The sequence below is a fragment of the Setaria viridis genome, chromosome 8 (genome assembly GCF_005286985.2).
Source record: "Setaria viridis chromosome 8, Setaria_viridis_v4.0, whole genome shotgun sequence".
Classification (NCBI taxonomy): domain Eukaryota; kingdom Viridiplantae; phylum Streptophyta; class Magnoliopsida; order Poales; family Poaceae; genus Setaria; species Setaria viridis.
The window spans coordinates 30,513,831-30,540,734 of record NC_048270.2 but is presented as its reverse complement, the minus strand read 5'-3'; the positions used below and the strand labels follow the sequence as shown (position 1 = coordinate 30,540,734).

Below are 26,904 nucleotides of genomic sequence, written 5' to 3'. Positions count from 1 at the left end.
GTTAACAGAGGAAGAGGAAGAGGATGAGGAAGACATGACTGAAGGGCGCACCGACGAAAACAGGTTGGGAAGATGAAGCCGAGCTAGACTGGTACTCTCGGAACGGGGGCCTAGGCCAGCATTTATAAGAAAGGGAGGCGTAGATGTTTGGTAAGACGCGTCCCATCGGAAGTGAAAAAAAAAGGTAATAAATAAAGGGTGCGCCGCAAAGGACGGTCAAAAGGGGCATTAAATGATTGTACAAGAGCTGTCAGTACTTTTACAGGTCACCCAGAAGGGCATCGATAGCTGCGACCGCTCGGCACCGGATCTGATCGGCAGAGTCAAGGACCCGTTGGTCATCTTCTGCCGATCCGGGGACTTCTGACATGGTGCGGTGGAGCTTGAGGGCTTCGTGAGCCAGATGTTGCCTCTCCCGTTTCAGATCGGCGATGACGGAAGGGAGTTCTTGAAGCCTCTTTTCTTCGGCATCTATTGCTTTGGTCACCTGCTCCATCTCCTTGGCAAGCTCTGCCCTTCAGCGTTTAAGGCGATCTATCGTGCCGACGATCCCTGGGCGAGAGTCCTCCAGAAAGTGAATCCGTTGATTCACTTCTTGAGCTTGGTGCTTGTACGTGTCCTCTTCCCCACGGGTCTTGGTCAACTTGGCGTGGTCGGCCATACGGTGTAGGGCCCTAAAGACCGGGATCCTCATTGACTCGATATATGCGGCCGGCGCCAAGGCTTCTTCTGCTTCTTCTGGTACTCGCCCGCTGACATCACCAAAAAGTTGCCGAATCGGCGAGGCGTCTTCTACCAATCGGCCGATGTCCTCTTGTAGAAGGGATCGGATGCTTGCAAGTTTGACACGGACGTCATCAGGGACAGAGCTCAAGGTGACCCGGCGAGAGGCGACTTCCTCGTCATCAAAGAGCGTGACCGCAAAGGAGAAAAGGCTGTTGTTGGGAGTGTCCTGTTCCTGGAAAAGTAAAAAGCCAAGAAGAAGGACAAGTCAGCCGATGATGGAAGCAAATCGGCCAAGTAAGGAGAAGAAGTCTCTTACCTCCTTAAAACGAATTTCTTCAAGTTGCGGTCGGGAGGTTGTTATCCTCGATTCAGGGGTTGGTTCCATTGATTCGTCATGAGTAGAAGACTCCACCGTGATTGGTGCTGTGCTCGGGCCGGCTTCCTGAAAGATGACCGATTGGGTTGCTGCCGATTGTTGCAAGTCCACAGGAGGGATTTGTGCAGTCTAAAATAAGATGAGTCAGTATGAGGATGGCAATCGACAGGATGAGACAACAAGTTTACCTGCATAGCTTCCACCAGTAACGATGCAGCGGCCGCTCCAGCTTGCGTGATGACTTGAGTTTCCTCTTCTCCAGCAGCTGGAAGGGGCAATGCGGCCAAAGTTTCTGCCGATGTGATCATAGGAGGGTCGGCTGATTCTATACGAGTTCGTACTCGGCGACTAGTCTTCTTGGTAACCTTCTTCCTCACCTGCTTCGATCGGCCGACGATCACATCCACGGAAGGGGCATCATAGGCGATAAGAGGGAAAATGGTGTAGGGGTGATGATCCTCTATCGGCCGACCACTCCGACTGTGTGTTGGGGGAACACGATTTTCAGACTGGAATAACAGCAAGATGTTAGTATACATATTTAAATGCATTAATAAAGGAGTGAAGATCGGTTAGGGGAGAATACCTCGGCGTTCGGATCGATATTGGCTGGATCCAAGAGGTTGCAGTACGTTGATGCGGAGGCGCAGGACAGGTACTGTTTCCATTCGGCCCACCATAACTTGAACTGTTGGACAGCAAAGGAAGCTACTATCCAGTCATTCAGATCTATGGTGCTAGAGTCTGGTATCCGATCTCGCAGCCGACTATAGTCAAGGCCCTTGGTGAGCTCGTCTCTGAACTTTGCTCGGCCAATGAAGTATGCTTGAATCGGCAGTTGACCCATGCCGAATTGTCGCGCTGCAACAGAGGGGTTGTAGAATTCATACGTGGGGGCATCTTTTCCTGAGAAGAAGTTGGCCGGTAAGATCCCTGGTTTAATTAACTCATCTGTGAGATCTTCGTCGAATCGGCCGGTGGTTGAGTCGAAACAAGGAGGGAGCTCGAAGATTGAGTCGTCTCTCCGATAAGGGAACCAGACGGTTACATCTTCGTTGAAGCCATTGTAGAAGCACCGGAAGTATTCGGCCACCTGGGTCGCAGAATACGAGCAACCAGAGAAGGCCGATGCCGCTTCACCAAAGGACATACACCGGCGTCGGACAAAAAGGTTCTCTTCCGATTCGACGCTGGGGAAAGTCATATTTTCCACTCGCTGCTGAGAGATCTCACTCATATACAAGTTCAGCCACAAGTTAATAAACCACCAGGGCCCACCTGGATTTCCAATCGGCTCCCCTCGGGATAGCTTGATACCGATTTGATGAAGCATGTGGTAGACTGCTCCCAGTAAGTGCTTTCCGAGAGGAACCGAAGTCCCTATTGATAGTGCTTCGGCCAGAGCTTGGGTATTGGTAGATGGACCAGCTGCTCTCCCGCAGAAGAAGTGCTTCTCTAGCCACATCATCAGGAAGGCCGTATACTCTCTGTTCTCGACGGATCCGGCCCTTTTGTTGCATCTAATGAAGCCTTTCCACCCGCCGATTCCCCTTGTGTCCAGCCGATGTGATGCTGCGGCTATAAGGCGGAAAGGAGTGTCTGGGGAAGTGATGTCCAGGCCGATCAGCAAGACCACATCGGCCAATGTGGGGGTCATGGGTCCGTGTCCAAACAAGAATGCGTTGAGAGCATCAGACCAAAAATAAGAAGCTGCCATCACTAACGGTTCATTCCGTTCCATTTGGGACAAGGATAGGTTGATGCATTGGCCAATTTTGAGCTCGTCCCATTGGAGCCTCTTGGAGGCGGCTATCCGCTGGTACCATTCCCTCCAACTAGGGGTTTCGTTCGGCCAAGACCTAAAGGTACCCGACCATTGATCTAGGTCCATGGTTGATTGTTTGAAGGGGATCCTATGGGTTTCCAGGTTGATCAGGTCGGTAGGATCTGGATTCCCCATGGGCCCGAGGCAGATAAGGCCGAGGCTTTCTGTAAGGCGAATGGTGATGCGATGCCTAACTGCCTAAAAAGGAAAAGGGGGTGCGAGGGTAAGGAATAGATCTAAGGTAAATGCACTACTGATAAGGGAGGGTTTCGATAATAACCTCCGGAATGAAGCTCCTCGTAATCGGCGGAGTCGCCGGTGCAGCTGCAGAGGATGAAGCCGCCAATGGGATCTCGAAAGAGGCTTCAACTTTCGCCGATGGAGCTCCTTCTTCCATCAATGGAGTCGCCGCTGTCGCTACTGGAATCTCCGCCGAAAGCGCCATTTCTGGAGCTTCGCGCGTTTGCGAGGTGCCTGAAGGTGCCGCCATTGGAAAAGTAGGAAAGAATGCGAAGGGAAGGAGGCGCTGGAGGATTGAGGAAAGTATTGGAGGAAGAAGAAAGCCTGTGCGCTGGAGAAGAAGGACGTAAGCTCGTAAGGAGTACAGGATGTGCTGATATGTAAAGAAGGTCTGAGAAGGGGTAAAAATGGAATTTTTACCGCGCCGGCGTTTCACGTTTTTCGGGAGTAGTGGTTGTCGTGGGCGCCTGTTTTGAAAAGATTGCAATCATCAGGTTGGAGACCGCGAAACGGAAGGATGTTTTCGTGGCGTCTGTTTCGGATGTGAAGTTAAAAAGAATTTCGAAGTAAAGACTATGTTTTACTCCGAAACTGGGGGGCATGTGTTGACGCCAGATTTTGACACGTGTAAAATCGGCGTTAGGAGAAGAAAAGATCGGAAGATGCGGCGAGATACAAGGGCGACGATTGGAAATCGGCCGATTGCTGCTACAGTCAAGGATCGGCCATTTGATGCTTCAGTCGAGGATCGGCCGATTGATCCTTGGAGTTCCGCCTCGCCCGACCCCTAAGGCTTGGGATCGGACGCGCCCGACCCTCCAAGGGAGGATCTCCGCCTCGCCCGACCCCTGAGGCTTGGGGTCGGACGCGCCCGAGCCCTCCAAGGGAGGATCTCCGCCTCGCCCGACCCCTGAGGCTTGGGGTCGGACGCGCCCGACCCCTCCGAAGGAGGATCTCCGCCTCGCCCGACCCCTGAGGCTTGGGATCGGACGCGCCCGACCCCTCCAAAGGAGGATCTCCGCCTCGTCCGACCCCAGTGCCCAGGGTCGGGATGAGTTTGAGCCCTTGACGTGTGGGTCCTGATCGGTTACCTCCTTGCTAAAGAGGTGATTGGGCCGATGTGGGCTTAAAAAGGATTATGAAGATGAAAGAGGAGGTCAGCCCCTGAAGCGCGTGAAGATAGTACGAATCGTACTTGTAAATATTCGTTTTCTGTTTAGATTTGGGGATAGAGTTCTAGTTGGATAAGAAGTTTTTCTGTTTAAAGTTAGAGATAGAGTTCTAGTCGGATAAGAAGTCGTTTGTACGGGGCTATAAATAGCCACCCTTATGGATTTGTAAAACAACAATCAACTCAATACAACAAACTACTTTTTCCTCGTACTTACTTTCAAGCAGGCGACTTCGCCAACACTTTTTTTCCTTTTTTACGAGTTTGTACGGGTTGGCGGGGCTGCATCAACTTGACCTCCGGCTGATCTTGTAAGTTCCGTTTATCGAGTAATTTCTAAGCTTTAACTTCGGGCGCATCGCTGTTGTTTCGTTTAGATTTATTCACTAGTTATCGATATTCACTAGAATTCTAGGTTTTACCTGTTGTTCTAGTATTATCACCAGTTATCCAGCTTGGAATTAGAACCTTCGGCTTTATAATATCTTGCTACTTAATTTACTGCCTTCACATAGCCGATCGGATCTGTTCCTAGTGTTGCTACCTTAGCGTTGTTTAGATTGCTCTAGTAGTTTTCTCTACAAACGTTACCTGGTAATCGGTTGCCTCATAGCCGATTTCCTTCATTACCGCAAATCAGCTGATTCGCTGATAAGCTTTCCTAAGATCGGAACTTTAGCCGATCGCAACCCCTGGGAGTTGACACGTTTATTTCCTTGCCAATCAACAGGTCAGATTGGCTGGCACGCCGCGCGAACCGCACCAGGGCGATCACCCGAACAGGAGCTAAGCAGATTCTCCCGGGTCGTGTGTCCGACGCTGGGGATTCGGTCAGTGATTTCTAGCGCCAACAGACGTTTATCTCTTGTTGCCGTCTGCAAAGGAACTGTGGGATGCACTTGAGGCAAAGTTTGGGGTTTCTGACGCTGGGAGTGAACTGTATATCATGGAACAGTTCTATGACATCAGGATGGTTGTTGACCATTCTGTAGTGGAACAGGCCCATGAGATTCAGGCACTAGCAAAAGAACTCGAACATTTCCCGTGTGTGTTGCCCGACAAGTTTGTGGCTAGGGGTATTATTGCTAAACTGCCACCTTCTTGGAGGGATTTTGCCACTTCTCTGAAACATAAGAGACAAGAGTTCAGCGTTTATGATCTTATTGGATCTTTGGATATTGAAGAGAAGGTGAGGGCAAAAGACACTCGCGGCAAAGGGGTTGTTGGATCTTCTAGTGCCAATCTGATGCTGAAGAACAATCCCAATGGATTCCACAGTAAGAAGAAGAAGAAGAACAAGCAAGATAACAGTGCAAAGACTAAGCAGACAACCACTTTTAAGAAGAAGAAGAACAAGGGTAATTTCTACGTTTGCGGTGAACCTGGTCATTTTGCTAGTGAGTGTGAGAACCGTAAATGGAAAGGCAATAAAAAGTCAGCGAACATGGTTATTGGTGAAACTGTAGGAACGTCGGGGTATGGTAATTTATTACCTACAGTTCTTTCAGTTTGTCATTCACCTGAGTGGTGGATTGATACTGGGGCTAATATTCATGTGTGTGATGATGTTTCCTTGTTTTCATCTTATCAGGTCGGGGGGACTTGCTCCTTGTTGATGGGGAACGGATCACATGCACGTGTTCTTGGTGTTGGTACGGTCGATCTGAAGCTTACTTCAGGAAAGATCGTGTGATTGAGGAACATGCAGCATGTCCCCACCATCAAGAAGAATCTTGTCAGCGGCTCTCTACTGTGTAGAGATGGTTTTAAATTAGTTTTTGAATCTAATAAATGTGTACTGTCTAAGCATGGGATATTTGTTGGTAAAGGTTATGAATGCGGAGGCTTGTTCCATTTATTTTTGTCAGATGAATGTAATAGAGTTGTGAACAATGTGGTTAATGTTGATGAGTCTAATGTTTGGCATTCACGACTTTGTTATATTAATTTTGGTTGTACGACACAACTAGCAAATTTGAATATAATTCCGAAATTCACCTTAGTCAAAGGTTCTAAGTGTCATGTATGTGTGGAATCAAAACAACCTCACAAGCCTCATAAGGCTGCAGAGGCGAGGGATTTGGCACCACTTGAACTAATTCATTCTGACTTATGTGAGATGAATGGCGAGTTGACAAAAGGTGGTGAAAAGTATTTCATGACCTTAGTGGATGATTGCACTAGATATTGCTATATTTATATGTTGAAGTCAAAAGATGAAGCTTTACACTATTTTAAGATCTATAAAGCTGAAGTAGAAAACCAACTTGAAAGGAAAATCAAACGTGTAAGGTCAGATCATGGTGGAGAATATTTTTCAAATATGTTCACCTTGTTCTGCGAGGAACATGGCATAATTCATGAGAGGACGCCTTCCTATTCACCTCAATCAAAAGGGATTGCCGAAAGAAAGAACCACACTCTAATTGATTTGGTTAACGCCATGTTAGATACAGCGGAACTTTCCAAGGAATGGTGGGGAGAGGCTATAGTGATAGCATGTCATGTCCTGAATCGTGTTCCTACAAAGAATAAAGAGATCACTCCATTCGAGGAATGAGAGAAGAAAAGATTAAATCTTTCCTATTTGCGTATTTGGGGTGTTTGGCCAAAGTGAATGTGCCAATCACTAAGAAATGCAAGCTTGGACCTAAAACAGTTAATTGTGTGTTTCTTGGTTATGCTATTCATAGTGTTGGTTATAGATTTTTAATAGTAAAATCTGGAGTACCTGACATGCATGTTGGCACAATTATGGAGTCTAGAGATGCTACATTCTTTGAAAATATTTTTCCCATGCGAGAGGATTTTAGCAATGCTAGTCAAGAATTTATTACAAATGATGACCCAACCGATGTGATAGAACACAGTGAACAAACACTTGTGTGGAATCCAGAGGAGGATGACAATGAAGCTCCTAAAAGGAGCAAGAGATGGAGGACTGCAAAGTCCTTTGGTGATGATTTCATTGTGTACCTTGTGGATGATACTCCTAGAACCATTGAGAGGCATATTCCTCTCTTGACGCTAACTATTGGAAGGAAGCTGTCAGGAGTGAGATGGATTCTATTATGTCTAATGGAACTTGGGAGGTTTTTGATCATCGTTATGGGTGTAAACCTGTGGGATGCAAGTGGGTGTTTAAGAAAAAGCTTAGACCTGATGGTACTATTGAAAAGTACAAGGCGAGGCTTGTGGCTAAGGGGTATACTCAGAAAGAAGGAGAAGACTTCTTTGACACTTATTCACCTGTTGCTCGTTTGACCACAATTCAAATCTTACTTTCCCTAGCAACCACTTATGGTCTTCTCATTCATCAAATGGATGTTAAGACAACTTTCCTAAATGGAGAGTTGGAGGAGGAGATCTATATGGATTAGCTAGATGGGTTTGTCGCAAAAGGTCAAGAAGAAATGGTGTGTAAGTTGTTAAAATCTCTGTATGGCCTCAAGCAAGCACCTAAGCAGTGGCATGAGAAGTTTGATAGAACTCTTACATCCGCTGGCTTTGTTGTGATCGAAGCCAACAAGTGTGTGTACTATCGCTTTGGTGGGGGTGAAGGAGTGATATTGTGCTTGTATGTCTATGACATACTAATTTTTGGGACAAGCCTTAATGTGATTAAGGAAGTCAAGAAATTTTTATCTCAAAACTTTGAGATGAAAGATTTGGGAGAGGCTGATGTTATCCTTAATATAAACTAGTAAGAGAAGGTGATGGTGGGGTTACACTCTTGCAATCCCATTATGTGGAAAAGGTTTTAAGTCGCTTTGGTTATAGTGACTGTAAACCTATTTCAACACCTTATGATGCTAGTACGATTTTAAGGAAAAACAAAAGGATAATGAGAGATCAGCTGAGATACTATCAAATTATTGGTTCGCTTATGTACTTGGCTAGTGCTACGAGGCTTGACATCTCGTTTGCTGTGACCAAACTAAGCGAGTTTATTTCAAATCTGGGAGATGATCATTGGCATGCTCTAGAGAGAGTGATGCGCTATCTAAAAGGTACTGCGGACTATGAGATTCACTATTCTGGTCACCCAAGGGTACTAGAGGGTTATAGTGATTCAAATTGGATTTCTGATGCTGATGAGATAAAAGCCACGAGCGGATATGTGTTCACGCTTGGAGGTGGCGCTGTTTCCTGGAAGTCTTGCAAGCAGACCATTTTAACGAGGTCAAATATGGAAGCAGAACTTACAGCATTAGATATTGCCATTGTTGAGGCTGAGTGGCTTCGTGAACTCCTAATGGATTTACCGGTGGCTGAAAAACCGATACCGGCTATCCTAATGAATTGTGTTAATCAAATGGTGATTGTCAAAATGAACAGTTCAAAGGACAATATGAAGTCGTCTAGGCATGTAAAGAGGCGGTTGAAATCTGTTAGGAAATTGAGAAGCTCCGTAGTGATAGCCTTGGATTATATCTAAACGGCTAAAAACCTGGCAGATCAATTTACAAAAGGTCTTTCACAAAATGTGATAGACAATGCATCTAGGGAATTGGGCTTGAGACCCAGTAAGTGAGTCATGCTTTGGTGGTAACCTGTCCTATGTGATTGGAGATCCCATGAATTAGGATGGTGAAACAAGCCATTGGTTGACTGAGAGAAGAGAACCTTTGAATAAGGCTCATTCATGTGAAAGTGCATTTCTCTTCAAACTGTAAGGCAGGTTGGCTTTTGCCTTAATGTTATCTGAGTGGCTTATTTAAGCAAAGATGTTTTCCTACAGAACATCTTATAAGTATTGCACCTATATGAGTTCGACTGCTGGTCACAGTCTATGAGAATTGAGTAATCTCTAGATACTCATGAAAGGTCTGGAGTATGACTTATACGCTCCAAACCGCGGGGATGCTTTTAAGCAGCCTAGTACCAGAAAAGGGGTTTTGGTAAGGCTTGTTTGCACAAGACTGTCAATTCAAGGCATAGTCCATTGATCAGTTGTGAATAAGTGTAGCCTCTTCTCTAGGTGGATGTTTAACTTAACAGTGTCCATCGAAAACTGGTATATAAAAGCAGTAGTGAAATTAAGAGCATTTCTCGTGTGCCTCGAAATTCGGTGGGGATTGTTGGAATATTTGGGCTAGGCCCATTTATTTCATTTAATCTCAAGGCCCACGATTAATGCTAGGTGGTTAAAGTGGTTAATCCCAAATGGGTAGTTAAGGAGTATCTTAACCAACTTAAATTGGTGGACTATCTGTGCACTAATTGAGAAGTTGAGGAAGAGAGAAAGGGTGCCACACGCGCGTGCGCGCTCGCCAAGCTGAGCCGTGCCGTGGCGCGGCGACAGCGACGTGATGTGTGGGCAGGGCTTGGTTCGGTTTTGTAATTTTTAATCACGAGTTGATGACTAGTAACTGATGCTGTGTTTAGTGACTAGTAACTGATGTGGTTTAAAAGGCTGACACCAATGACTAGTAACGGCTGGAGGTTACTAGTAACTGATGGCTGGTTAATGGCCGATGCCAATAACTAGTCGATGCAATATTCATAGCTTTGTGTTTCTAGGTCTGAAATTATATTGATTATTTTGACATCAAGATGACTTCAAAAGTTATGTAAATTTTTTTCTATGTCTGAGTTCATATGAAAAAGATAGAATTTTGTAAGTTGTGTTGTGCAGTGAAGGGACATACCGCCAAATCATTTCTGCAAAACACTAATAACATAAATGATATATAAATAAAAAACTCGCTACAAAACATCCCGCTCCCACCTACTCAAAACTCGGTCGACCATTCCATGGCCAGGCTGCCGGTCCTTCTTCATGCCTTCCACTAGAGTTGGCATCATGAACACTTTCACAGATGGAGGAACGGCCAAGTAACCGCAAGGAAAATATGTTAATCTTTCGGCAGCTGAGCAGGCCAACCAGCAACCAGGGTAGGTGTAACCTATTCGGAAGACCCCTATGGTTCCTATCATAGAACAATAAATTGGGAATCCCTAATTTACGTTTCCGTGCGGTCGATCCCCGACGACATCGCCTTTCCCTTTTTTAGCTTCCCTACCGTGTACCCCTTTCCCTTTCTGGTGTGTTCACAGCGCGCAGCGGCGAGGAGGATGCGGGCCACAAAAGTTTGGCAAGCAAAACTTTAGGTATAAAAACTTTCAAAAAACTTTATATACAAAATTTGGAAAATCGGGAGTAAAGTTTTTGAGAATATTCGGAACAAAACTTTTGAAGCAAAAAAAAAGGAAAAAAAGCTCAAAAACAAAATATTATACAGATTTCGGAAAAAAGTTTTTGAAAAGCAAAATTTAGGAAAAACTCAAACAAAAAAGTCTGAATAAGAGAAACTCCAAGAGTCTAAAGAAAATCTCCCAAAACTATTGGGGGCTCTACTAAATTTTTTTTCTCCCAAAATCATGTCATCCCACAGCAGATCCCCAATAATAAACTTCCTAATACTTCAAAACTGGTCACGTCAGCACGTCCAGCAGCTTCCCCCCTCCGACCTTTCCTGCGTCGCCGCCGCCCGCGAACCACTCGTAGTCGAATCCCCCCACTCCTCATTTCGGGAATGGCGCACGTCGGCATCTCCACCGCGCCGCTCTCCCGCCTCCAGGGCTTGCCGTCGCTGCCTAACCACACCCATCGATTGCCATCGCTGCTGGAGTCGGAGGCCTTGTCCCTGCCGATGTGCAGGATGGCCGCCCTGGTCCTCTCCTTCTCCACGACCCTGTACGTGAACATCTGGAATGGCACGTCGAAGAGTCGCGGCGCCTCGCTCCCGCCCTGCCACGCCGGGAACCTCCTCAGCAGGCTCGCCTCCACCTCGAGGTAGTCCACCGGCGGCACGGGCGGCGGCGCGTTAGGCTGGTTTGCCGATGCTGGGTTCAGGACCAGCCGACCAGGAATTGCTTCACGTATCGGAGGATGCGGCAGATGGACGTGAACGCCGGCCGCTGTGCCGGGTCGCCGTGCCAGATCATGTACTTGGGCGCCTGAAACGGGAACAGCTGCCGCTCGTCGGCGCGGATGTTCTTGCTCATGTGTTCTTGCATGGGCTTCGAGCGGTGGCACAAGATCTACATGGGAAGGTGCAGTTCGGGGTGATTGGGGAAGGACCGGTCTCTTGGATATATGCGGGGTGATGGATGTATTTTTTTTTGCGTCTGTCGGTGTTTAAACTCGGCAACCTACCATGGGAGTACTTGGGGTAGAGTTTTGGTTGGTGGGTATCGCCGAAATCAGGTCCTCGATGGTGTACGTAGGCACGCGATTTAGACAGGTTCGGACCACTAGATCGCGTAATACCCTACGTCCTGTATGTTGTTTGCTTGTATTGGATTGAACTTGTTTGGAGGGGGTCCCTGCCCGCCCTTATATACTGGGGGAGCAGGGTTACAGGGCGGTTATTTTTCAAGAGTACTAGTCAGATTCGACTATAGAGTTCTATTCCGACTAGGAAGAGTAGTTTTCTTATCCTCGACTAGTCTCTTGGACTCTATGTAGACTACGCCGTCCTGCACCGTAGTCTTATGCTTCGGTGTACTTCTCCATATGTGGATCCATACAAACCTTATGGTGGACCTATGGATGTACGCTCAACAGCGTTCGTGCATTTTTACGGGAAGGATGGGGGAGCTGTTGGAGGTAATTTTTTTCCCTAAATAAGGTTTTGGTCAATTTTAAGGGAGCTTTTGGAGTTGCTCTAACTTTTCCATTAAAAGTCTGAATAACTTTTGCATAAAAAGTCAAATAAAAAAGGGGAAAAAAGGAGAAAAACTGGCTGGCTACCCGATCGGCGCTGCTCCGCGCCGCGGCTCCTCATCGCGCTCGCTGCGCGCACCTGGAGGAGCTTCTCCACCGCACGCTGCCTCTTCTTGCCTCCCCGTCGTGCCCGCAGCTGCAGTGGCGGAGGGAGGGGGGGCAGGGGCCTGGCACCCCTTGACGTGCTACTAATCCTCTAGATTTTGGTATAAATATACATGTACGTATTAGCTGTTTAGCTCCTCGCCTCCTCCCATTCATTCCAAACGTTAATTGTTTTTGAGACCCAATAAGAAGCAGCCCATTTAAGCCTATCTCGCCTTCTCCCTTCATTATTGTTTGGAATACGAAGCATCAAGCGTCGTGACTCTGTCCGTTCGACTGTTTGTCTTCGGTCTTCCAGTCTTCTCCTTCGCCAGTTCGTCGGACACCGCAGCCGCGCGGTGCTGGTACTGCCGGACTGGCCACTGGGAGACCGGACGTGAGAGTTGAGACACTGTGCGCTGCCGCCGCCGTCCAAATTGACAACGCCACAGGTAATTCTTAATCATAAATCATTATATGTAATTTTATTGAAAAGGAATTGGTTGCATCAATCAGTACTGATGATATCAATCAGTACTGATGATATCAATCAGTACTGATGATATTATTATAGCGTACGATCTTGCTACTAGTCGTAGAGCTAAATTTAAGTTAAGACTCGTGAAATATGCTATTATTATATGTCTATTATTATATGTGACTAAAACCAGCTCACAGGTTATCAGTTCTACTTTGCTTTATCTATTGCCCCCTTACCTCAAATTCTGGTTCCACCCCTGAGCAGCAGCGCCCGCTGGCCGCTGCCACTGGAGCTGCTGTGCCGCGAGCTGCTCGCTGCTCCTCCATCCTCGCGCCTCCCGGGCGGAAGGCGAGCCCCGCCGTCGTGTTAGGAGCTCTGCCTCCGCTTGCGCTTCCCCCGACCGAGCAGTGATCTGGATCATCGGGAGGAAGAAAGGAAAAAGAAAGCGAAGGGGAGAGAAAGGGCGGTGAAAAACAAAATATCCAACTTGGAGCACTACATCATTTCTCTGTGAAGCTTTTCGTAGTCCTCCTTGATCTTCGTCAACCTCACGACCACATCACTCATCGTCATTCTTTGGTCTGGCAAGTCATTTGGGCACAGTAAACCAATCTCAAATATTGGCACCAGAAAGTTCTTCAAAGAATTAATGTCATCTTGTTGTAGCTGGTCATCCACAATATCGATTAATTTTTTTTGGAAATGCTTGATTAATCCAATTCCTAAGGTTTAGTTCTCCAACAAACATAGGGTCCGTGGGCCTCTTTCCTGTGAACACTTCAAGAAGCATGATACCGTAGCTGAATGCGTCACTTCCTCTTGATGCCCTTCCAACTGATTCGTACTCTGTTAGCGATATACAGAACATATACAGAAGGAAAAAATTAGCGATAATAGTAAAAGATGCACCAAAAAATATATCTCAAGCATGTCAAAATACCTGGTGCCATGTACCCAATCGTCCCAGGCATGCTTGCAGAAACCATGGACTAGCCATCTCCAGGTAACAATTTTGCAATTCCGAAGTCTGCCACATGTGCTACCATCACTACCAGAAAACTGACCTCTCGTCCCTAGCCTTAGTACGGGTTGCATTTGGAACCAGTACTAATGTTAGCATTGGTACCAGTTCCAAAGGATACTGTCTGGAGCACGCCCCGAGCACTGGTACTAAAGGATGTACATTAGTACCGGTTGGTGGAAGCAACTGGTACTAATGCTCCACGCACTCTCTAGTATTGGTTGTTGGGATCAACCGGTACTAAAGGGGGCACCCTCTAGTACCAGTTGCTTCCACCAACCGGTACTAGTGTGGCACCCCCCTCTAGTACCGGTTCGAGGCACCAATCGGTACTAGAGGGCACCCCTTTAGTACCGGTTGGTGACCCCAACCGATACTAATTTCCTTTCTATAAATATCCTTCTTCTTCCTCCAGCCCGAGCCAGATCCTCCAGCTCAAGCTTCACCTTGTCCATGGGTCCATAGGGGAGGTTTTGCCGAATTTGTGACCATTTCTTGGGGATTTCACTCATTCAAGTGTTCTAAAGGTTAGAAACTTCATCCTCCCTTGATACATGGTTAATATACTAAGTTTTATGCTTTAGAGCTAGAGTAATTTGTATTTTTTAGAATAAGGTACAATGGGGAAATTTTCCATTTATATGATTGTGTTATTTAGGGGATTTCACTCATTCAAGTGATTCAAGTGTTCTAAAGGTTACAAACTTCATCCTCCCTCGATACATGGTTAGTATACTAAGTTTATGCTTAATAGCTAGAGTATTTTGTGATTTTTAGAATAAGGTACAATGGAGAAATTTTTCATTTATATGAATGTGTTATTTAGAACTCATATTTGTGATTTGTACAATAAGCTATAAATTTTTGGATGCCATGATTCGTACTAGTCAAAGAAATTGATATGAGGTTAAAGGAATAATTTCATAGTTTAGTACTTTTCAAATAGAGGTACGTAATTAGTCATTTTTAGAATAAGCTACAATGGAGAAATTTTTCATTTATATGTTATGTTTGAGCTAAGTAAATTATGTGGAAAGTAAAGAATTTTTTAATAGTTTAGTCGTTTACAAATATAAGCTAAATAAATTATGGTACATAGAGATGGCTTCCGCTGCTGGAGGTGGTGGCGATGGTAGGGGCGATCATCGTTCCTCTCGCGGCAAGGGAAAAATCATAGTTAGCTCTCATGATTAGCCGAAGAAAATGAGCACGTTGGAGGTTGGAGAAAGTAATGCTTCGTTATTTACGAAGATGTTATAAAGATGTTGTTGCGGCGGGTCAGGAACCTCCTTTTGGTGGTCGTTATGCTCCACCGCCAGTCCTAAGTGTTTCAGGTTCACTTAGTACTACTGTTGCAGGAGGCACAAATAAACCGCAGGATGAGGCTGGGTCAGCGAAACCTTCATCTTCGCCGCCCAAGGATGCTTGAAGTCCTTCTAGATAGTACTTAGTGGATGGTTTTTCGTAGTGTATCATGTTGTTTTTGTCTCAAATTTAAATTTGTGTATTTCTATCTAAACTTTTAGCAACATTTGAGTTTGTCGTAGTGTATCATGTTGTTTAAGTCTAAAATTTTAATTTGTGTGTTTCTATCTAAACTTTCAGGAACATTTGAGTTTAATGGTATTTGTATCGGTTATTTCTCAAAAACTAATCCATGTGTATATACTTATAAAAATTAGATTAAGTATTTCAATTAATTTTCTTATACTTCAAAAACCAATCCAAGTGTATATACTTAAAAAATTAGATTAAGTATTTCAATTCATATGCTTATACGTCAAAAACCAATCCAAGTGTATATACTTAGAAAAATTAGATTAAGTATTTCAATTCATTTGCTTATACTTCAAAAACCAATCCATGTGTATTTACTTAGAAAAATTAGATTAAGTATTTCAATTCATATGCTTATACTTCAAAAACCAATTTACATTATCAAATTGTAATAAATAATGTTAATTTCTCACTAATTCAAGAATTTTTCTATATTCTCTAGATAATTAACCACAGCTCAAGCTTCACCCTATCCATAGCGCCATAGGGGAGGTGCTGCCGGATTTGTGACCATTTCTTGGAGCTTTCACTCATTTGAGTGTTCTAAATGTTAGAAACTTCATCCTCCCATAATTCAAAACTAGTTCATGTCTATATACTTAGAAAAATTAGATTAAGTATTTCAATTAATTTTCTTATACTTCAAAAACCAGTTCATGTGTATATACTGAGAAAAATTATATTAAGTATTTCAATTCATATGCTTATACTTCAAAAACCATTTCATGTATATATACTTAGAACAATTAGATTAAGTATTTCATTTTATTTGCTTGTACTTCAAAAACCGAGCCATGTGTATATACTAAGAAAAAATAGATTAAGTATTTCAATTCATTTGCTTATACTTCCAAAAACCAATCCATGTGTAATATTTTGTAGATGGATGGGCAATGTATGTACAATGCAGACAAACGTTCAATGAAGTACATTAATGGCTTGCGTGGTTTTCTCGATCAGGCATAATCCAACAAACCGCCATCCGGTTTCATTTGTTGTCCATGCATAAATTGCAAAAATGAGAAGGATTACCCATCCAGAAAAACTATTCACGCCCACATATACAGTTCTGGATTCATGGCAAACTATTTTGTTTGGACCAATCACGGGAAAAGAGGAGTTATGATGGATGATGATGATGAAGAAGAAAATGACAACATTTCTGACTGGACTTAATAAGTGCCTTTGCAGATGCTCCAATGGGTAAGGCCGAAGAAGATATGGGTGAGGCAAAAGGTCCTCTCGATGAGCTAGCTCAGGTGTTGTGAGATGCAAAGGAAGATTGTGAGAATGTGAAGGAGTCAAAACTGTTCGAGCATTGTTAGATGATCATAAGAAATTGTTGTACCCAGATTGCAAACAGGGGCACAAGAAGTTGGGTACCACACTGGAAATGCTGCAATGGAAGACAATAAATGGAGTTTCTGACAAGGGTTGTTATGAGTTAACGAAAATCATAAAGAACATACTTCCCAAGGGGAACGAATTGCTATCCTCAACGTACGAAGCAAAAAAGGTTGTATGTGCTCTGGGTTTGGAGGTACAAAAGATACATGCATGTCCTAATGACTGTATCCTCTATCAGGGCAAGGAATACGAGAAATTGGAGGCTTGTCCTGTGTGCAAAGCGCTGCGTTATAAGATCAGGCGAGATGACCCCGGTGATGTTGAGGGGGAGGCCATCAAGAAGAAAGTTCCTGCCAAGGTAATGTGGTGTTTCCCTGTAGTACCACTGTTGAAGCGCTTGTTCAGGAACAAGGCACATGCAAAGTTGATACGTTGGCACAAACAAGAACATAATCAAGATGAAATGATCATACACCCTGCTGATAGGTCCGAGTGGAGAACAGTTGATAGAGAATTTCTTGAGTTTGAAAATGATGCAAGAAACATATAGTTTGGTTTAAGTACGGATGGATTCAATCCATTCGGAGAGTTCAGTAGTGGTCATAGCACTTGGCCTGTGACCCTATGTATATTCAATCTTTTGCCATGGTTGGGCATGAAGCGAAAGTTCATTATGATGCTGATAATTATTCAAGGCCCAAAATAACCTGGCAACGACATTGATTGTTATCTGAGACTGTTGCTTGATGAACTTCTACTATTATGGAAGGAAGAAGGTGTACGTGTGTGGGATGAGGACAAAAAGGAGAATTTTAATCTACGAGCATTGTTGTTCATAACCATCAATGATTGGCTGGCACTTGGTAATCTGTTCGGACAGTCAAACAAGGGATTTTGAGCCTGCACGCACTGTTTAGATGATACTTGTAGCATGTATTTGAAGCACTGCAAGAAGGTCGTGTATACGGGCCATCGTCGATTTCTTCCTGATAAGCACCATCTAAGAAATAAAGGGAAGCATTTTGAAGGGAAGAAAGAAAAAGGTACTAAGCCCCTGCACCGTAATGGTAAACGTGTATTTTCTATGATAAAGGATGTGAGGGTAGTCTTTGGCAAGGGCTCTGGTAGCCAACCTATTCCGAACGACAAGGACGGACATGCACCCATGTGGAAGAAGTCTATATTTTGGGAGCTACCTTATTGGGAAGTCTTTCAGATCCGTAATGAAATTGATGTGATGCACCTGATGAAAAATCTCTGCTTGAATGTGCTTGGCTTTCTGGGTGTATATGGAAAGGTGAAGGTGGGACCTGAAACATATGAAACAACGAGATTCCTTACATCTGGAAAAGAGAGATAATGGGCATTACTTGCATCCTGCCAGTTAAACTCTTAGCAAGGACGAGAAGGAAAGCATGTTTGAGTGCTTGAATAGTATCAAGGTCCCATGGGGCTACTCCTTGAATATAAAGGCATTAATAAATTTTAAATAGAAGAAATTCATAAATCTAAAGGCTCATGACTGCCATTTCCTGATGACACAATTGCTGCCTGTTGCACTGAGGGGTATTCTTCCAAAGAATGTGAGAATGGCAATCATGAAGCTATGTGCATTCCTCAACTTGATTTCAATGAAGGCAATCCGTCCAGACAATCTACTAAAGCTGCAGAAGGACGTGGTGTAATGCCTTGTCAGCTTTGAGATGGTCTTCCCACCTTCCTTCTTTAATATCATGACCCACCTTCTAGTCCACCTAGTTGAAGAGATTTTTGTCCTCGGTCATGTATTTCTACACAATATGTTCCTTTTCGAGAGGTTTATGGTAATTCTGAAGAAGTATGTTCGTAACCATGCTTGTTCGGAAGGAAGCATCGCAAAGGGATATGGAACAGAGGAGGTAATTAAGTTTTGTGTTAACTTTATGGTTGACCTGAGTTCGATTGGAGTCCCTGTATCACGCTATGAGGGGAGACTGAAGGGAAAGGGCACACTAGGGAGGAAAGTTTGAATGGACATCGATGAGGAAATATTTGGTAAAGCAAACTTCACGGTCCTGTAGCAATCATCCCTGGTCGCTCCATACATGGAGGAGCACATGGCTAATGTACGGTCCTCAAACCAAGGGAAGACTGAGGCCTGGATTACACATCATCACATTCAAACTTTCGGCACTTGGTTGTGGCGTAAACTGATGGGTGATGACACCATGGAAGAACAACTAGCATGGTTAGCTAGGGGTCCATCTATGTCAGTATCGATATTTCAAGGATTCGAGATAAATGGGTACACATTTTACACCAGAGTGCAAGACCAAAAGAGCACAAACCAAAATAGTAGTGTCCGTATCGATGCAATAGACAACAGTGGAAAAAAAGATAGATAGTATGGTGTCATTGAGGAGATATGGGAACTCGACTATGGACCTTTGAAAATCCCTCTGTTTCGGTGCCAATGGGTGAAACTTACTAGAGGAGATGTAACGATAGACAACTATGGGATGACAATAGTGGACCTCAACAAGATTGGATGCAATGACGAATTATTCGTCCTAGCCAATGACGTGACTCAAGTTTTCTATGTGAAGGACATGGCAAGCAAACCAATAAGGAAGGGTGCTAATAAGTCAGATGATTAGCCAAAGCACCACATTGTTCTTCCAGGGAAAAGAAAAATCATTGGAGTTGAGGACAAGATTAACATTTTAGAAGATTATGATCAGTTCGATGATCTTCCTCCATTTTCAGTTGAGTTTAACCTAAGCATCTTGTTAGCCAAAGAGGACGCTCCATACTTACGTCGCGATCACAACCAAGGGACGTTCGTCAAGAGTAGGGTTATTAACCTTCCATTAGATGATGGTGTGTATTGTATTTGAAAAATTTTGTTGTGTTTTTGGTTATCAAGAAAAGAATTAATGTAATTATGAATGGTTAGATCTTGTTTTTCCAAATATAATTGTCATGTCTTGTTTAACTTTCTTGTCTGGCTACTAGTAAATGCACATGTCACATCAATTTTTTCCATTTTTCCATTTTTGCACAAACTTAGATATTTGTATGGAGCACCACAAACTTAGATATTTTGTATCAACCTGTGACCTATATAGCTTCCTCATCATGAACTCATTTTCAGTGAAACATATCAAATAAAGAATAATCATCAGTGAAAGAATAATCTTCTTGTGAACATTGTTTCAATTAAGTATAAAATTAAGTAGAAAACAAAAAACATGAAAATATAAATTTCATAGAAAGCTAAAATTAGCAGCCATTCATGAATTTTGTTTTGAATATCCATCTTGTTAAAGTACCAAGTCAAATCACACTTGCATGTGTACTCAACCAAACTCCTTGTTATATTCCACCGCGACACCCCGCCCCCGACGCCAACCAGACACTCGCGGTGGTCGCGAGCTCTTCACGCTGACGTAAGCCCGCGGCCGCTGTGACGTCATCAATATTTTTTCCCTAAAATTGTAGAAAATTGTTAGAGAATAGTTAGAAAATTGTTAGAAAATAGTTGGAGTAGCTAGAAATTATAGAAAATTGAAATACTTTGAAATTGAAATCATGCCATTTATTTTTTTTAGAATTGATTTCTCCCATGAATTGAAATACTTAGAAATTACCGACAAATCCGCAGTGACGTCATTATTGTACAAAATTTTTGAATATAGCTAGAAAATTATAGAAAATTATCTAGAAATTGTAGGAAATTATATAAAAATTGTAGGAAATTTGTATAAGTGTTGGAAATCATGCCATTTATTTTTTTGTTTCATTCTATTTAAATGTTGTATAAATGTTAGAAATTTGTATAAGTGTTGGAAATTATCTATAAATGTTGTATAAGTGACATCATTATTGTTTCATTCTATTTTTGTTGTCAGTTTCCGGCAGTGTTTCATTCTTTTTTTGTTGTCAATTCTTTTTTTATTTATTTTTTATAAGTCATTCTTATTATAAGTAATTAATTCTTTTTGTATAAGTGTTTAATTGTAAATTGTTAGAAAAACTTATTAATTATAAATTGTATGACAGGGCATGTTACATATTAGTCATTCTTATTATAAGTGTTTAATTCTTTTTATTTATTGTGACAAATTGTTATTTATTTAGTAATTTATTTATTTCAACCAATTGTATAAGTGTTTAATTCTTTTTGTATAAGTGTTTGATTCTTTTTATTTATTGTTACAAATTGTTATTTATTTAGTTCAACCAATTGTATAAGTGTTTAATTCTTTTTTAGTCACCCTTTTATATTATACTAGTTACAATGACATGATCAGACGACGAGCATGACTCTCAAAAAGCTCTGGAGCTCATGTATGAGATTATTGCTGAAGGCGGCAATAAACCAAATGAAGAGATCAATCACAGCCAGACTGACATCTACCTCAACCTAGCTGGTGATGGCATCGAGGAGCAATTAATTATCGAGGGAGGCAATGTGGAGCACCAGTTGTCGAGGGAGGCAATGATGGGCAACAAGGCGAGGTATAGGAAGTATTATACGTAAACATTATTTGAATTCTCTTCTTATCAAAAGAAACATCATCATGCAACATTCCAATCATGCAACATTTCAATTGTCATTTTTCAACCATCTGGATCGAGCAGCAGGCCTCAAAAGAAATGAGGCAAGAACAAGAAGGCCGAGGGCCGTACCATCATCACAGAAATTGGTGAAGATGGTGAACCGATTGCTCCTGTCAAAGCTAAGACAAAGTTGGTGAATCGTATTGGGTTTCTTGTCAGAGATAACATCCCAATCAGCTTTCAGAATTGGAAAAAACCTGACAACGTCCCGGTCAGCACAAACCCGCTCCTTTACGTACCTGACCGAGAGAAGGCTATGTTATGGGAAAAAGTAAAAGAAAACTTCATGTTCAAAAATGTAGACGAAGACAAAGTGAAAGAATGGGGCTTGAAGAAGGGTGCAATTGCATTTCAGACGTACAAGAAAACCTTGAACAAAGAGTACATAAAGAAGGGGCTTGCACCTGATTTCAATAAGCACCCGAAGATAAGGGATCACTGGGATTCCTTTGTACAGTTCAAGGAGTTTAGCAAGAGCCAGTCGTCAACTCAAACCAACACCGGCAATGCCTAGAAGAATCAATACTTCCATCATCTTGGGACAGGAGGTTACAAGTCTGCGGCCGCGAAATGCGAAAGGATGGAAGATGACCTAATTGCCAGGGGAATAGTACCATATACTCTTGAATGGCCGAAGCGAGCAAAGAATTGGTTTTATGCTCATGGTGGCAGGCTCAATCCTGAAGATGGATCAATTGTGTTTGGTAATAAAATAAGAAAAGCGTCTAATAGACTTGATGACTTAGTCAAGAAAATAGCCGATGGATCCTTCGTGCCTAATCGAGAGAGGGACGAGCTGACAATGGCACTTCAACATCCCGAACACCTGGATGATGCCGAGGCAAAGGACTCATTCTGTGGAAGTATGCCTTTCGTGAGCACAATGAATCATATAGAAGTTGCCAAAGAAGCAAGGCCGACCAAGCATGATAGCTGCGAGAGCTGCAAGAACAAGTAGCAGCATCAGAGGCAAGAATGGCTGAAATAATAGATGAGCATGTGGCCCTAGCTCTGAGCAAACAAGCCAGTGAATAAGCAGTTGCTGCAGCATCAGGGCCACATGTCGACATAAGCCCGACTCAGCGTCAAAGCAGTGTCGCTTCCACGGAAGCCGCAGCTGGAGGATCCATTGAGATCATTCAGGAATGCCACCCTATGGACAACATCACTGGGAGAGCCCCTTTTGAGCTTGTTACTCCCGTGAGAAACAAGCTCATAGTGGTGGCTTATGGTGTGGCTGAGCAACCGACGCAAGATCAAACATTATACGACGTGCAGATTCAAGCTCACTATGCCAAAGTTGGGGTGGACCGAGTGGCCGACAGTTGGGAGGACCTAGAACTGGAGATCCCTGGAGGTGACGGGGAAAAGAATCTAGGAGAAGCTATCCATGGTTGGATTCAGTGGCCCAAGCGCTTCATAAGAATTACGCAGCCGAATCCCTCGACCTTGGGATCATATCCTTAAGGCTCAAGGGCAATATCACCTACGCCATCTACCAGGGCACCCTCTCCATTATCAGACAGGTCTCCTAGCATGAGTCCAGTACTAGCAAGGGATCCAAGCATGAGTCCAACTCCCCCTTCTATGAAGAAGCGTTCAATTCCTCCTCTACCTCCACCTCCTAAGAAGAAGCAGAAGAAGCAGAAGGAGAAGGCACCAACTGAGAAATTACCTTATGATATGATAGATGAGGAGGTCAAGGCTGCAGCGGCTGCTGAGTACGAAACATGGAAAAAGGCTTGTAAAGAAGCATGGAGGAAGAAACAGAATTCGGAGCCACCACTGGATAAGTGTAAGCTTCAGTCTTTCATCAGAAGAATGGAGGCGGAGCAAAGAAAAAAGCTAGAGAAACCTCTACTATCTGATTACAACAGGTAGATAACAAAGCAGCCAGCTCAGAAGAGGTAGAGAAGTGGGAAATCTATTGCTCAACTCGGACAATAATCCAACCAATCGGTTGCCCCACTTGTGGTGCTTTCTAACTTTGAGAAGAACTTGCTGGAATTCAGTAAAGATAGAAATCTGACAACAATACAACTTTGAGGGGAGGATGACATCCCAACGCTCCCTGTGCCTCCTAAATGGAAATATGAGTATGGTAAAGAGCTCGTGTGGCCGCGCTTGGTGAAATATCTCCCAATGAAGATGTCCAAGCTGCACCAATGGTACATGGAGGCTACATCAAATGGTTTGGTCGTGATGGAAGTTCGGGTTGGTGATCAACATTACTTCCGTGGTGATGACATCATAATGGTGCAAATGGAGGAACTATATATGCTATTCAATCAAGATGCACTAGACAAGTCACTGATCAGTTGCTGGGTCCTGTAAGTCTTTAGTAGATTCCTCTAACTTCAAAATCCTCGCTCTAGTCAATTTGCGATGTCTTAACTCCTATTCGATTTTGTATCATGCATGATGGAGATTCAAACTTGTCGTAGGATGGGATACCATGACGTAGGCTTCATGGACCCCTCAATTATTTTCCAGGATAATCTAAAGGATAAACCAAAATGGACCATGAAGAATATATTTAAGTTCCTCAACAAGCATTGGACAAGAAGTACATATTACTACCGTGGAACTTCGAGTGAGCGTTTTTCCCATCTCTTTCTTTTCCGAACTTGCAGTTAAACATAATACTAACTAGCTTCAATTTGGATGTATAGGTACCATTGGGTACTCCTTCTTATTATGCCCACTTGGAGCTTTGTGTACGTCTTCGACTCTTTGAGGAAACCAAAAGAAAAATACGCTGACATCATGAACGCTCTGAACAAATGCTGGGCTCGATTCTACCAAACTCACAAGGGTGATTTCAAGGAGCAACTTGTTTGGAAGACAGATTTCCCGGTATGTGTTAAATTTTCACATCTCGTGACACTTCCTTTAACACAACAAATATTTCATAACTTTTTTTTCCATATATATAGTGTTTGAGATAGCCGGAGGGTACTCATTTATGCAGATACTATGTTCAAAAAAGTTTCAATTGTTCAACAAATTTAGATTAAGTATTTCTAATTCATTTGCCAATGACACAGATGATGACCAGGAAGGAAAAACTCGTTGACACCGAAGTTTTCAGGGCAATACAAGATCAACTATGTGGATTACTTCGTGACGAGGTCACAAATCCTGCGGGTGAGTTTCGTAGTGATGGATCTCAGCTAGTGCACAAACCGGACTTGGGTTCAGATTAGTAATTAATTATGATATGTGTATGCACAATATGTGTATATATATACTATTATCTCAAATGTTGTATTAAAGATAAATAGAACTTTACATATAATAGCATATTACAACTCATATACGTAAAGGAAATAAATACAAAATACAAATATAGAATAAAGGAACATAAAATAAGAAAAGAAAGGAAAAAAATTAGTACCGGTTGGGGATACCAACCGGTACTAATGAGGGCACCTCCCCACACGGCGTGGGAAGCCCTTTAGTACCGATTATTTGAACTGGTACTAAAGGCCCCCCCAGTACATACTAGAGGGGGTTTTGAACTGGTACTAGAGGTGATTTCTCCAGTAGTGCATGTTTTCATCGAATAGAACATTGCTGGGCTTCACAATGCAAGACTACCTCAAAGTGATGATAGTGTAGGTACTCCATTGCCATGGAACATCCAACATAGTGTACAGCCTCTGACGGTATTCTAGATGCACTCTACCATCACTGTGTAGGTGTGTTTCTATGTTTCCATTAGGCATATACTGAAGGACTAAAGCTTTGAAGTCCAGATTTGAGCAGGCGCTAAGTACTTTTATCAAGTTGCGATGTCAAGCCATGCGCATATATAACACGACACTCAGAGTCAAAGCTTCTCACTGCTTGTTCCAGCTGCATGTTTAAAACTTTTACTACGATCACCGTGACATTGCTTAGTTGGACCCTTGTAAACTTTTCCAAAACTTCCAGTGCCTAACAGGTTCATCTCACTGAAATTATCTGTGGCATGAAGGATCTCATAGTAGGAGACTATGCTATGGTTGAGGGTTCCAACCATGTCAGGAGAACCCATCCTCCCTTCCTCCTTCTTGACTTTCTTCCTTATCATCTATACTATAAAGAATCGAGCAAATTGATGTCAATTCCTACCCACGGTAATACCCACGAGGTCCCACCGTCCAGGCGTTGCCCTAACGGATGCCCCACCATTCAGCTATGCAACGTACGATGAAACGAGGGGGGAGGGGGGTGGAGAACCATTTCGTCATCATCTTGCGTTCTAAATCCCGTCAGCGCACATTTTTTTTTGACACCGCGCCCTTTTTGTTTTGTTTTTTCTACCTGCCAACAACCGCATATCAATTGTTTCCTTCTAGATACCGTCAGTCATGAATTTTTGAATTCCCCGCCAGCAACCGCGTGGTTTTTCAATGAATTGTTTCCTTCTGGATCCCCTCAATCACGAATTTTTGAATTTCCCATTTGGTTTTTGAATTGTTTCCTCAACGCGCGTTTCCTTTTATAATCATCGTTGTTCCTATATAACATGGCATCCAAGAAGCCACGAGGTCATTAGGTCTAGATTGGCTGCATTGTTTGTTAGCGGCACACCAGGTCATCGGGTTTACATTGCCAGGCCGCGAGACGCAGGTGAGTATATGTATGATTGTGGTCTGTCTAATCCGCGTCGTCATCGCAGATTTCTCTAACCCATTCAAATTCCGTTCCAGGATGTTACGATGAGCGATTTGTTACAATGAGCAATCAAATTCCGTCATCGCAGATTTCGTCATCGCGGTTTGTTACAATGAGTGATGGAATTCTGTTCCAGGATGTTACGAACACCTCATCTCGTCGTGCACCTCGCAACAGTAAGAAGCGATTTGACAATTCCAACAATAATGGTATTCAGATGAAGCTTGTTTTACGTTTCTCATTATGTTTCATGTGGTTGAGCTTGTTTGTTTCAAAAATAAATGCAGGCAGTGATGCTATATCTAAGATGAAGCTTGTTCTACATTTCTCATTATGTTTTTGAGGTTGAGCTTGTTGGTTTTGATTAAGATGCAGGCAGTGATGCTATATCTGAGGTGGAAGTTAAACGGCAAAAACGACGTGAGAGCTATGCAAACTTGCCAGCTGAGGTGAGAGCTGAGAAGAATGCAAAGCGGAGGCAAAATTATGCATGTAGAAAAGTGGAGAAAGTGGTACCAGCTTTAAATGCTCCTGGAGATCTTCCACATCAAGGTTCTCATCAGGGCAGTCAGCAGCAATATGCAGTGATTGCACCAGAAGCCAGTTTGAAAAGACGAACACGTAATCCAGTATAATCTGTAGTATTTACATTTCTTAAATCTTGGAATTTCATAATTGCAGGTTATCCTCCTGTTTCTGGATTAGCCAACACAACTCCTTCCGGAGCCGCTCAATCATTGATCAATCAACGAATTGTTTCCTTCCAGAACCCCTCAATCACTGCTATTTTCGGCTTGGGAAACCCAACCCCTGATGCAGGTTGTGTGGCAACTCCTGATCCACATTATGTATTTTCAAGACTTTTTATGCATTACATTCTATGCAAACTTGCCAGCTGAGGTGAGAGCTGAGAAGAATGTAAAGCGGAGGCAAGATTATGCATGTAAAAAGGCTGGGAATGTGGCTGCAGCTGTAGATGCTCCTGAAGATCTTCCACATCAAGGTTCGCATCAGGGCAGTCTGCAGCAATCTGCAGTGATTACACCAAAAGCCGGTTTGACAAAACAAACACGTAATCCA

General features: G+C 43.3%; 2 pseudogenes; one reads left to right on the top strand and one right to left on the bottom strand.

Annotated features, from left to right (window-relative positions):
- Positions 1-12,947: 12,947 nt before the first annotated feature.
- Positions 12,948-25,026, bottom strand: LOC117834480 (probable LRR receptor-like serine/threonine-protein kinase At3g47570; annotated as a pseudogene).
- On the top strand, positions 16,922-18,895 carry LOC140223597 (uncharacterized; annotated as a pseudogene).
- Positions 25,027-26,904: the final 1,878 nt, after the last annotated feature.